Source organism: Leguminivora glycinivorella, chromosome 16 (assembly GCF_023078275.1).
Source record: "Leguminivora glycinivorella isolate SPB_JAAS2020 chromosome 16, LegGlyc_1.1, whole genome shotgun sequence".
NCBI classification, from domain to species: Eukaryota; Metazoa; Arthropoda; class Insecta; order Lepidoptera; family Tortricidae; genus Leguminivora; species Leguminivora glycinivorella.
Window position 1 is genome coordinate 21317690 of NC_062986.1, and position 13622 is coordinate 21331311.

The window sequence follows — 13622 nt, forward strand, 5'->3', positions numbered from 1 at the left end:
ATAGACTATCCTTGCGAGGTTAGTTCTGTTCTGGTATTTGTGGTGCAGGTCTTTGGAGACGGGCCATCATGTGTTATATAGACTATCCTTGCGAGGTTAGTTCTGTTCTGGTATTTGTGGTGCAGGTCTTTGGAGACGGGCCATCATGTGTTATATAGACTATCCTTGCGAGGTTAGTTCTGTTTCTGGTATTTGTGATGCAGGTCTTTGGAGACGGACCATCATGTGTTATATAGTCTATCTTTAAGAGGTTAGCTTGAGACCTTGTTTGTCAAAAGCATGTTTTATGACCTTAAAGAGTAGTGATCTCAAGGTTACCTTGAAAGGGTTGCTTGCGCTAATACTTTCCAGAGGTTGCTGGTGGAATTACGGTTTCCAATAGAGTGCATGCTACAGGCTGCGCGACAACCTTGTCATGAAGGGCCAACGTCTGCGGTCGTTGCGCCGCCAGCCTCGAAAGCAGCCGTATCACCGTGGCTTGCGTATGAAGCTTTGATATGGTAATGTTTGTTATCTTATAGCAAAATTAGTGGCTAGTACACATTGATTATTACCTTTTATTAATTTTATCATGTTGATAGATAAATAATTAGCAGTTGTTAAAGGTCCTGCCAAGGAGCAGCCATGTATTCTGCTTAATATATTTTCATAAAAAAAAAGCTTACATGACAATATTTTCTAATATCTTCATTGTCATTGTTTATTACTAAATTATTTTACGGCTATGTAAGCCGGGTCTGTAATTGAGAGCATCGACTATGCCAATCGTACATTAATTTCTCGTAACCTTATCATGTTACTTGAACGACAGTTGTGTTGTACTGATTCTATCACCTACTGGCTTAGTTCCAAGGAAAAATTATCACGTTCTCGTTACATTAAGGAACTTAGTATTTCCCATGTATGTTACAGAGCTTTTTAATAAGAGCTTTCTTGCTGCTTGCTGTGTTAGAAGGCGGCTATGCTCACGCATGGAGTGTGTCATGTTCACCTCTCACGAGTTTGATGTACGCGTTGTTGCGCGTGCGGGGAGCTTCACAGCCTACAGTGACGGAGCCAACTGTGAGTTTGTTCCATGTATTTGCTATTTTAACAACGCCAATCATCATTGTTATATTTAGCGGTTAGTTTGGAATGCACCGCTCACGTAAGGTCTTACTTAGAACATAATACTTGCCTGAAATGAAATGTATTGATGGGTAAAGATATTTACAAGCAAATATTGGATGGTGCTTTGTACACCGGTAATTACCTGCCCGCCGCTATATGTCATATATTTTACATAATTAATTTGACTAATATATAGTATCGATCATGGCGGTAAAACATGTAGTTTTCGTACCATTGGCACCTTAATAGTTTTAAAGCCTTACTGGCCGTGGAATTGTTAAAAAAAAAAAAAATGATCTGACTTACTTGTACTAGGCTAGTCTGGTCATGCAATCTTGAGTTTAGTTATGTCATTACTATGATTCGACTATAAAATGAGACCAATTACATATCTTGGTGTAAGTTAGTCTTAAACTACACCGGCCGTTTCCAACGGTACTCGAGTTAATCACTTCAAAGGACCAGGGCCTGAGTGTATAGCTGGAGTATACAAAGTTCTTGTTCACTCCGCAGAAAAGAAAAGAACAAATGAACAGATGAAGTCTACCGCCATCAGTTGGAGGCGCAGCCTGCTTCGGCTGTGTTGACTGCGGCAGTCATCAGTAGCAGCATGGATAGCAGAGACCTTCGGGACGAAAGGTCAAGGTCAGAATGGTCGAGTATAAGGACATCACTAGTCGAACGTCCCCTTCACTAGCATCGCTGTCAAAAATGGCGTCAGACGGACTCAGAGCGTCACTTGAAGATAGCTTGTCATTGAACTTGTATTTTGAAATTCCGTTTAATAAACTGTATAATTAATAGTGGTATCCTGGTGTTTTTACTCTAACAAAATGGTCCTAGTTTTAATGAGTTTTTCTTTCGCGTTAGTAAACGTTAAATATGGTCGTTAATTTCGCCCCGCGCACATCGGCTGCGCTTAGCTTAGTCGTACGAGGTCGGTCTAATGTTCGCAGACAGATTGCAGGTGTCAGGGTTTCGAATCCCGGCCAGAAATTAAGTTTTAATTTTTTGTTTTGTTTTTTTTTTGTTCTTGTATTTATAAGTTTTTTTTCTAAAGACGTGATATAATAAAATAGAACCGAGCGAAGCTCGGTCGTCCAAATGTTTTAGGATATTATTTATTGATTGGCTGCAAGAAATGCCTAGGAGTATTGGCCGAACGGTAATTAACAAAAATTACACAGTCAAAAGGTTAATTGTCATTAACCATTAAAAATTAATGAACGCCAATTGTCATTAAAGTTAATGTATTTCGAAAAATAACAAACAAATTATCATCGTAATTAAAGAAATCGTCACGGTGAGTTCGTGGGTGAGCAGTATCCAAGATAGAGCTGACACTGAGCTGACACTGGCTCGGCTGTACCTAGTAGAACTCAGGTTTGGTACAATATAGAGATTATATAAAGACACGCTGTTTTGGTACGACTCATCATGATAAGCGCTTGGGAAAGTAGTACCTAAGCTTTAGCTCATGCTGAACCCTGAGTCCTGTTAGCGTAGCCAGCGTTTTTGGGTATCTCTTTATGATATCACTGCATGATTAGTTTTGTTGATTTTTACGCTGGGTGACGTTTGCTCTTAACGCGGTTGTACAAAATGGCCGAGGCGATGCCAGTCACGGACGTCTGAAAACGGTCACGACTTCGAAACTAGTCTCCAAAGTACTATATAAAAAGTTTTCACAAAACAACAGTTAAAGCTTTTGAAATGGTTGATACTGTAGGTATCTCGAAAATAATAGATACATCATTTCCTTATTGAGGAATTATACTATGAAATAATAAAATCATCCCCTATCAAAAATAAACACGCCAGTGTTAAAGCCTGTTAAAGGTATGGCAAAAACCATCGTTTTGAACTATGATTTTAATATATATCCATAATTTTAAACAGGCCTATCACAGCTCTCGTTAAATAGTACTTAGATACGAGAGACTAATACGATTGGTCGGCCGAAGGCAAGACAACTCATTGTGATTCGCTGAGACGCTGCTGCAAAAGAATACAAATAGATAAACATTTTCATTAAAATTAACTATCTTATAATTTAATCTGGGGGCACGGCAGTACCCCCGCCAAGTCGAGCACGAAGCCAACACTGCCGTACCATCCTTTACTGGAACCATTTCGCCGCATTTTCAGGCCCCTATTTGAGAACCTCTGGATAAGACCGGAACGCAGAAATTTTCGTCGTCTAGTAAGCTATAATAACATACTTAAAACTCAAAATTGCAAGTCTGTACGTCGCAACACGGGTGGATAGCCGCCCCAAGAATAGTATACAAAAAGAAAATTTCTAAAAATTCAAAATGGCTGCCTTTGAACGCCAATTGAAATTTGTATGGAGGTTTTTTTTAATCGCCATAGCTCCGTAACGGTAGGAAAAAGGTTAAAGTGCTTGAACTAATGTTGTACAGTTATCTTAGGTCCATCGAATGGCATTTACAAAATTTCAAAATGGCCGACTTTGAATTATTTTTTTTTATCTTCGGTCCGAGCGCGGTAAAATTTGGCACGTGGTAAAAACGGAGGCCAAAAATAGGAATGAGAATTTTTTTTTTTGGAAAAGTCAAAAACGGCGGCGAGAGGGGACAAAGTCAAATTTCCCAAAATCAAAGTCGGTCATTTTGAAATTGTGTAGTTCAAGCTTTTTTTGACCTTTTTCCTACCGTTACGGAGATATGGTTATTAAAAAAATCTTCCATACAAATTTCAATTTGCCCACAAAGGCCGCCATTTGAAATTTTTCAATAATATTCTTTTTGAATACTAATCCGTCGGCCGTCCACTCGTGTGCCAAATCTCAGCGCGCTAGGACCATTTTGAAATTTAAAAAAAAGTCGGCCATTTTGAATTTTTTTTAATACAACTTTTTTCTACTCCGAGATCTGTATGACATTTGGTCGAGCACCCCCGGCTATCTCTTACGATTTAAAAGTTGCCATACAAAACAAAAGTAGCCAGTTTTCTCACATTTGTCGCATTTTTCAATTTTTTTTTATTTCATTCTAATCAAGGCTGCTTGGAGATTCTACGACCAAAATTAGAGTGCTCTACGACAAACTTGAAAAATCGTCTAAAAAAGACGGTCATTTTGAAAAAAAAATGGCAGCGTCAAAAACAACCCAGGGTCCTCTATGACATTTGGTCGAACACCCCTTGGCTATTTCCCGCCGTTTGGTCAGGCCGTCCAACATTTTTTTACCTGGAACAGGTAGACCGACGGTCGGATTTTTACAGGGTTGCAGGACAAACCTCTATACGGCCACACCAAACACTGCCACCGGTGGAACCTCCTTCTGGCTGTTTTTTGAAAAATGTCAGTCGTGTTGCAGCTTTATATTACACTAGCTTTTGCACGCGGCGTCGCTCGCGTTAGAAAGAGACAAAAAGTAGCCTATGTCACTCTCCATCCTTTCAACTATCTCCACTTTAAAAAATCACGTCAATTCGTCGCTCCGTTTTTCCGTGAAAGACGGAGAAACAAACAGACATACTTTCGCATTTATAATATTAGTATGGATAGATAAATGTAAGTAAAAAAAATACATACGTATTTTGATTACCATTTTTCTAAGGTAGGGTTAAATTCGAAACCAATTGAGGTAATGTCGAAAATCTGTAAAAAGGATACTAATGCCATATAATGAGAATAATTACAATAATGGCTACCGCAGTCTCACCACCTGTGTTTGCACACACGCGCGCGCACAGAGACACACGCGGCGGGGGACTTTGTTTTATAAGGTGTACAGCACGGGAAGCATGGTCGCGCGATAGACGATAAAATATCAGGCCGTCCCTATCGCACTTACAAATAGTGCGATAGGGACGGCCTGCTATTTTATCGTCTATCGCGCGACCATGCTTCCCGTGCAGATATATTATGCCGCCGTGCGCTTCGTGTTCATTATAAATGAAAATTAAGGAAAATATAGGAAATAATATTCAAGTTACAATTTATATTGACTTAAACTAACACGATCTTCACTCATATTATTAAATTAAAACGGGACTTAATCGCGTAAAACTTACGTTTTATATTTAACCCGACGTTTCGGACATGACATTACGTCCGTGGTCACGGGTAGACTGGCTGGGAGTTGTATCAACATCTTCTAGCTGTACGAGTTTTTCGAACTACCCGCACTTGATTGTCATCAGTCACTTTTACGCTAGGGTTGCCACTCTGCCTACATACAACACTCACGACATCCGATGGTATGAGACGGGAAGTTTTCTCACGTTTACACTTGCTAATCACTGGATTCCACGAAGATGAAATCCCTTGCCCTTCATTTTGATTGAAATTACGATGTTTCCTGATTTCAATCGCTTCACGTACTTTCCTGCTATAGTAAAGACGTTCAGTTGAAAGGACTTTGGGATTATGCAGTTCAATCCAGTGGTTCGGTCCTGACTCTAGCAAATGCTCGGCAACCGCAGACTTATTTATTTGTCGTTTTTTGACCGCCGCGATATGTTCTTTGACCCTTTCCGCTATGGTGCGTTTGGTTTCTCCAATATAAGAACTACCACAGCTACAGTCAATCTTATAAACGCCTGGCGTCTGATATGGAATAACATCCTTTGCTGACCTTAGTTGCCCCGCCACCTTCGACAACGGCATGTACACAGTCTGTATCGAATACTTCTTTAGTATGGTACCAACCTTGTCTGTCACTCCCTTGACATAGGGCATAAATGCCGGTCGTCTTGCAACATTCGGATGCTTCTTCGCAGGCTTTCGTCTCGGTTGGTAGTTCTTATATTGGAGAAACCAAACGCACCATAGCGGAAAGGGTCAAAGAACATATCGCGGCGGTCAAAAAACGACAAATAAATAAGTCTGCGGTTGCCGAGCATTTGCTAGAGTCAGGACCGAACCACTGGATTGAACTGCATAATCCCAAAGTCCTTTCAACTGAACGTCTTTACTATAGCAGGAAAGTACGTGAAGCGATTGAAATCAGGAAACATCGTAATTTCAATCAAAATGAAGGGCAAGGGATTTCATCTTCGTGGAATCCAGTGATTAGCAAGTGTAAACGTGAGAAAACTTCCCGTCTCATACCATCGGATGTCGTGAGTGTTGTATGTAGGCAGAGTGGCAACCCTAGCGTAAAAGTGACTGATGACAATCAAGTGCGGGTAGTTCGAAAAACTCGTACAGCTAGAAGATGTTGATACAACTCCCAGCCAGTCTACCCGTGACCACGGACGTAATGTCATGTCCGAAACGTCGGGTTAAATATAAAACGTAAGTTTTACGCGATTAAGTCCCGTTTTAATTTAATAATATAAGTTACAATTTATTGTTTTTGGGTTTTGTATCCATTTGCATCCATAAATATTTCCCGTCATAAAAATTACACCCTGTATTGTGGAACTAAAAACTGAAATCAATAGTTACAATAATATAATCACGGTGTATGAATAGGAGCGCCGGATCGAATTAGGTACTTCAATATCGGGACAAAAGGTTCTGGAGTTTCGAGGATTTCGTAGGGAAATGTAAAATAATAGTGCATTAGGGTAATTCCGAAAGTCGTCTAATTACGAAAGTCACATAAAAATCACCATTATTTCCATCATATCAAGATTCCCTCTTCGGAATTACCAGAGTATTTTTGTCATTCGGAATTACCCTAATGCACCATAATAAAAATTTACGATAGTTTAGCTAGTTTACTTTGTTTATTTTAGATAGTAGACCTTTACGTGTTTTCGACATTTATAATTGGTCTGTTTTCGTTACTAATGTAATAAAGTTCTTAAGAGGGCTTTCGTGTTAAAAATAGTGAAATCGCAACCGAGCGCTTGATCATACCGTGTGTGGTATCAAATTAAAGGGCTTTGCGAGTAGTTTATAAATATATATCACATTATAGGAGTTTTTCTACTTGGTCTAACAAAATATGAGAAAATGTCCAAAAGTGGTAATAATTGTACCGGTGAAGGCTCGTTTTCAAAAAATTGGCAAAAATCAATAATAGCAATTTATAATCACTAAGGCATAACAGCAATTTAAGTAAACGTTACAGATTAATTTAGTACAAAACTTACTTCGATGTGATGTAGATTTTCAAAGAAATTGTCACTTAATTTTAGGTAATTTCTGAAAAAAATTGAATTCGCCTTAGGCTAGTTTACTCTTTTTCAAAAACTTAAAATAAAAATCTAGTCTGAAATGATTGTGGTACAGGATATACGAATTATAAATTTACCCGTTTTAATATTCAAAATTGTCCAAATTTTACAAATAAGATCGACTGATTCAGCTCTATACGTGCGTTTTTCTAAACGTGCATTAGAGAAAAATTCATAATTAATTTAGTGAGTTAGTTTTCAAAAATCCAGTCTTATAAAAATCAAGATAATAAGATGCTCTAACTGGAACTTGAATTAAATAAATCTATTGGATAACGGAAAGTGTAGTATTTCACCGACTAAAACTATCAATTTTACATTCTTTTGACGTTTTTTTTGAAAGCAGCCTTAAGGTTACCTACTATGTATAAGTTTTAATTGGGAAGACTTACAAAAAAATCGGGAGAATCCCGCCAAAGCCCGACCCTCTGGCAATTTTAAATTATGTATGACTGCGCACGAGAAGTAGGTACCTACGCCTCGTGTCACAGCGCGGCGTCGCGCCAGCGGCATGCGCCAACCTGATTGGCTATCGGTTGCGCGCCACACAGCGCAAAAATTTAAAATACTACTCTATTGCGTTGCGTTTTATTCTGCCAAATATTGAAAACCCATGGATGAAAGTGACCCAAATTAAAAATGATGACTTGATATCATTTTATAATAATATAGACGTCAACTTATTAACATGAATTTTTTTTTCAGGCTTTGACAGGGTTTTTATTAAAAAAAAATTTTTTTATATATAAGCAATGGATAAAATGTGACACACTTTAAGAAAATATATATATAATAATGTCCTGAATGGTATAAGACTTCACTTACCAACTCTAATATTTTGTTAGGTGTTTTAGGGCCAATATTAGACATTTTTAAAATATCATTAAACCCATGGATGAAAATGACCCAAAATGCATATGTACATCGGCAACCACGTTGTTTTTATATAGATACAAATAATTTCTTCTCGAATATTTCTTTGACTGAACACTGCTTAAAAATAGAAATACCTAAATTTCGAGCTAAGCAGGTACCTAGGACGACCCAAAATATTATTTTTATATTTGATCAATAGTCTAAAAACTATATGCAAAAAAGAAGCAACGTGAATATTATCGAAACCTCAAAAGCTATCGCTACCCGACTAATCGTAGCGTCGGGCCAACTGTATGGCTAAGCCGCGCTGACGCGGCGTCTTTTTCCATTCAGTTGGCCCGACGCTATACGCTCGCGAGACGCTAGAAAGAGAGACGATGTTTTTGCCGGTCACGGAGCATCACAAATTTTTGCCGGGAACATGTCGTCATATACATATGGCCCACTATAGAAAATCAGATATTTTTGCACGGCTGTTCATAGTCATTTATGCTGGTCACCAGCTGGTGTTCCATGAATATTTGGTCTAGTTGAGTGGAGAAGTGGCATTCAAAACAAGCGCTTTGTAAACAACGATGTATTTAGGTGATTTATAATTATTATTGTTTTCAACTCACGGTTACGTGTTCGCGGTATGCACAGAGTAAATCTTTAATGAAATTGAGTCATTTTTTATATACACAATTAAATTTGAACCAGAAGCACTATACCTATACCCGCTCGCATTCCCCTTTTTTCTATTCTAAGTAAGAATCGATTAATACGTATCTGAATATGTATGAATAAATTAAATTGTAATTGTTTACATACAACCTGTGAAGTTTGGTTGACAAAATTTGACGTAGGTACTGTCATAGATATTTTTAAAATGACGTACTGTTAATACCAGCGTAATGAAAATGTATTCCAATGAGTAAAACAAAACATGAAACTTTTTTCAATTTAACCGAACTAGAATGAAATCATTTATACTCATTCGGTTGTGTTCGTTATTTTCTTTAATAATGTGATATATTTTTATTTATTTTTTATGCACAAGCCATGCACCTTTAAATTTTAAATGAGGTTGGATCTCCACCTGACATATTTGATTTACCCTATTTATTTTGAGCGCAGTTTTACACTGGTATGGTTTTTCGTGTACGTACACTATTTTCTGTCAAAATATTTGTCAAATTTAATTGTCAACGCGGAGCCACCGGCGACACGTCTGCCTCCGATGAGCCGCTCACGGCATCTAATCGAAAGGAGAATTCTGACAGCAATGGCGAATGTATGGAAATTTTACGATAGTTTAAATTTAAGGTAAAATTTCTTTGTTGCCTTTGAGAGGAAAAATATAAAAAACCTCAAAACTTCTAGTCCATTTATCTGGCTTTTAGAATCACTTAATGTTATAACTAAAGTATTGAATTTTTTTAACAAAGTTTACTAAACGGCAACATACGTTTTTCTCATTTTAGGTCAACTTTGCGTGGGTTTATTTATTATACCTTTAATAATTAGAGATTCTGAATAGTCAAAAGTTGTAGACACACTCTTTAAGATAATAACTCTATTTATTTTATTTCATTTAATTTAGAAATGTGAGCAGCATTTGTTAAACGCCGAATGCACTTTTCGAGGATTTCGTACGACCCCCTCCTTTGTGTGGTAGGGCACAGCACAGAGTATATCTTCTCGCTCGAATCTAGAGCAGAGCCCAACTGGGGTAGTACCTACGCCTTACAGAAGACCACAGCCAAATAGCACTAGACCCTACTCATAGTGTTGTGTTCCTACCGGTGAGTAAGGCTGCCAGAGCTCAATGAGGGTTCGGTGTGCTGATAGATGACGGGAGGACTTACGGAACTGACTTATTCCGTCTATTGTTCTTTGAGTCGTCGGCAACCCGAACCCTCCTTGGAACTTGTGCACTCCTTTTTACTGTGTGCAGCAAAAGGGAATGTACAAGTTTCTAATGGGGTAACAACGCGTATGTGACACTCTTTCAGTTGCAGGCGTCCATAGGTTACGTCGACCGCTTTCCATCAGGCGGGCCGTACGCTTGTTTGCCACCGACGTAGTATTAAAAAAAACAGGAGGTTTGCAATTTCAAGTTTTGGAATAGTTACTCAATAGTGTAAACGCCATGGATATTGGCATTGAACAGCGCTACCAGGCGGTTACTTACTGGAACCAACAAATACGTCGTCGTCCTCCTTGCGTTATCTCGGCATTTTCCACGACTCATGGGAGCCTGGGGTCCCCTTTGGCAACTAATCCCAAGATTTGGCGTAGGCCGTAGTTTTACGAAAGCGACTGCCATCTGACCTCCTTTCCTCGCGATGTTTTCCTTCACCGAAACGCCACTGGCAAATATTAAATGACATTTCGCACATAAGTTCAGAAAAAGTCATTGGTACGAGCCGGGTTCGAACTCGAACCCGCGACCTCTGGATCGAAAGTCGCACGCTCTTACCACCAGCGCTTCTGGAACTGGAGCCAATAAGTACATACATACCCTAGGTATCTATCGAGAAAAGTATTCTACTTAAATAGTCAAAATGTCACAAATTGGATTTTAAATTAAAGGAAAAAATGAAAAAATTCACACCTCCGGCAGGACTCGAACCTACAACCTCTGGCCTTGCCGTGGCCATCTCGCTTCCAACTGCGCCACGGAGGCCTGCTGCATGTGTGCGAATTTATCCATGCCTTCCGTCTTCCCTCTCAACCGCCTTAGGGTGGCGTTATAGCAAACATCTACCCGTAAGAATAGATCTTAACGGCAGGGCCAGAGGTCGCAGGTTCGAGTCCTGCCGGAGGTGTGAATTTTTCTATTTTTTCCTTTAATTTAAAAACATGTCATAAATTGGGTTTTGTTCGAAGCCTCTTGCCTCTGTGTAGCGAGAAAACTCTGTGATTAGCTACGTGCTTAGACCTAGGAAAACATTGGCTGTGAATGTAAAGAGCTTTCTAGACAATCTAGTAAACGCTGCGTCTGATTTTGTCCAAGTTGAAACAGAGACTTGGTTCGCTTCGTCAATATAATCTCCCGTTGGAATCTGACTATAATTACAAAACAATTTAAATTGTACACCACATCCCTTACATACATCCTGAAACCTGACCTGTCATAGACTAACTACCATATAACCGTCAAGATACGGTTCAAAATATCTATAATACGGTTCCTAGACGCGATTAACCCATTATATAGGTATGAGAGTAAAAACTGGATTAAAGACGAGTCTGGAGTGAAGATAAAATCGATTATTAAAAAACTGTACAGGGCGTTTTGCATTAATACGAATAATACGTGTAAGGTAACTGTTCCAGTGTTGGATATAATAAAGCCCTATAAGACAATGTAAATGACATTGACAAGAACTGGGACGGTTACCAAAAGGTCTATGAAATAGGCTACTTGACCCTTTTCTAAAGTTTGTCTTATATTATTATTTACTGTCCAATTAACCGAAAAAAAAAAACATCACTATATATTATTATAACTTATAAACCGCAAATTTTTTTTTAAGAATACTTTTTCGTAATCAGGTAAAAACAACATCAGCCATATCATCTATAGATTTTCTGTGAATGAAGTCATTCAGTGCGAAAACAACACTTTCTGACACTTTAAGTACGAGGCACAAAGGTCATTATGTCAGTGATTGATTTGACATGAATTCTATTTGTGATGATGAAAATTTTGGGTTCAATTAAATCACACTTTTAATTTAATGTTTTGGGTTCTGTGTAAGCTAAATAATCATCTCGGGAGGCAAACGACTACACGTATGTTCTAATGGTAGAACCATGAGTTCCATGGCCCTTGCTTATACCACAGATTAACAATATCGCAATATTTCTTAGTTTAGTTATCATTATCTATTATCTCAGTCAAATCTTACTCATACAGAAAGCGTAGAATACGACAACTTAAATGTTGAATTTTTACAATCTCGCCAAACCCACATTTCTAGCTTTAAATGATTTCTAGATAAATTAGTAAAGAATGTATTATAATGTAATTTATGTATCTAAAGATATTTTAATTAGGTACAACAACACCGTTTCGGTTCCGCTGTGGTACAGTCAACCAATTAGAAACCTAGGCCACTCTAGAACCCTGTCGTATTGACACCGTGCTTTATTTGCTATAGAAGTCTGTTTGAATTTTACTGTGAAAGGGTTCTACAGTGGCCTAGGATTCAGATTGGCAGTCTGAGCATTCATCTTGTGTTTTTTGTTTGACACATACGTTTTTAGCTACCGATAGAAAAAACTCATGGTCATCATTAATTTGTCAATAACAATATGATACCTGATATTTATAACTTTTGTTCTTTTGTATAACCTTAATTTTATTATATCTAAAGATATATTTACATATTGGGCTAGTTTTAATTTACTGACGGGCATTGAAATATTCATTTTTATCAAAAAGGCGTTTTTTTTAGTATGAGATTATATTAACTACGTGTGATATTTATATTACTTAAATGCTTAACAATTTTACAATAACTTAATGATTTTACGTATATGGTAAAGAATACGGAAACTCTAAATCCAGGAGCTACGTTATAGAACCACCTTCTTTTCATAAAAAAATATTAGGTAACAATTGAAATTACTGCACTTTCGATACAGAAGTGTTTTGCTAATTCGAAACTTTGACGGCGAAGCTTTAAGCTTATGCACTTATATTACATATAGTATTTTAAATATTTCTTTAAACTTTAACGCCTAGAAAGTAAAAATTATCTTGAAAAGCACAATTTAAAAAAAAAACAGTTTTTCTTCATTTTTACTTCTTTATAATTAATCAATACATTGTTAACTTTTTGCAATCTCATCAACACCAAAACATATACCAAACCTCACTCCGAAAAAATCCAATCACTGTAATCCAAATGCCACACACATCACTGCACAAAAATACTGGCCACTAAAAAACTCAAAAATACTGGCCAGTAAAAAATACGCGCAAAATTCATTCGAAATTCAAAACGCGCATCACCGAAGCGTGCGTACGCGCTACTGAAGGCAGCCAACCGCACAACGCGACGCGTGAGACGGGGGATGGAAAGGTGAATGAGTAAGAAAGAGATGGGTGTAGGGTTGCGTTCTGAAATTTCGCTACTGCATTTTAGTTAATTGAAACGGGTTATTCGATATTGTAAATCTGTTGGTTTTGATAGAAAGTTGATTATAATATCAGATTTAGTGTCGCATGTTCCGGTAGCTGGCCCTATTGGATCTATTATAATGGTAGTTAGTTACATTGCCGGCTATATGTCACATCAATGATCATCTGTAATTATCTACACCTATACCAATATTTTATAAAATAAAAGAGTTGCATAATAATTTTGTCCTATAGGATTTTTTCTATTTTGGAGTAAAGAGTTAACATACCTACACTCACTCAAAAACTGATTGAAACAGAAACTGTATTCATTTTGATATACTCAAAAACTGATTGAAACAGAAAC

General features: G+C 37.7%; 1 protein-coding gene and 1 long non-coding RNA gene across 2 annotated transcripts in view; one reads left to right on the forward strand and one right to left on the reverse strand.

Moving 5' to 3' along the window:
- LOC125234834 (protein prickle-like) overlaps positions 1–13116 on the reverse strand; it is a 264305-nt gene extending 251189 nt beyond the window's left edge. The window contains exon 1 of the mRNA XM_048141248.1: positions 13007–13116. The gene's annotated coding sequence lies outside the window, so the exon portion shown is untranslated. The remainder of the gene's footprint in view (positions 1–13006) is intronic.
- On the forward strand, positions 116–1062 carry LOC125234843. Its single transcript, XR_007178028.1, has 2 exons — positions 116–500; positions 913–1062. It is a non-coding gene; the product is annotated as an uncharacterized LOC125234843 (long non-coding RNA).
- Positions 13117–13622: the final 506 nt, after the last annotated feature.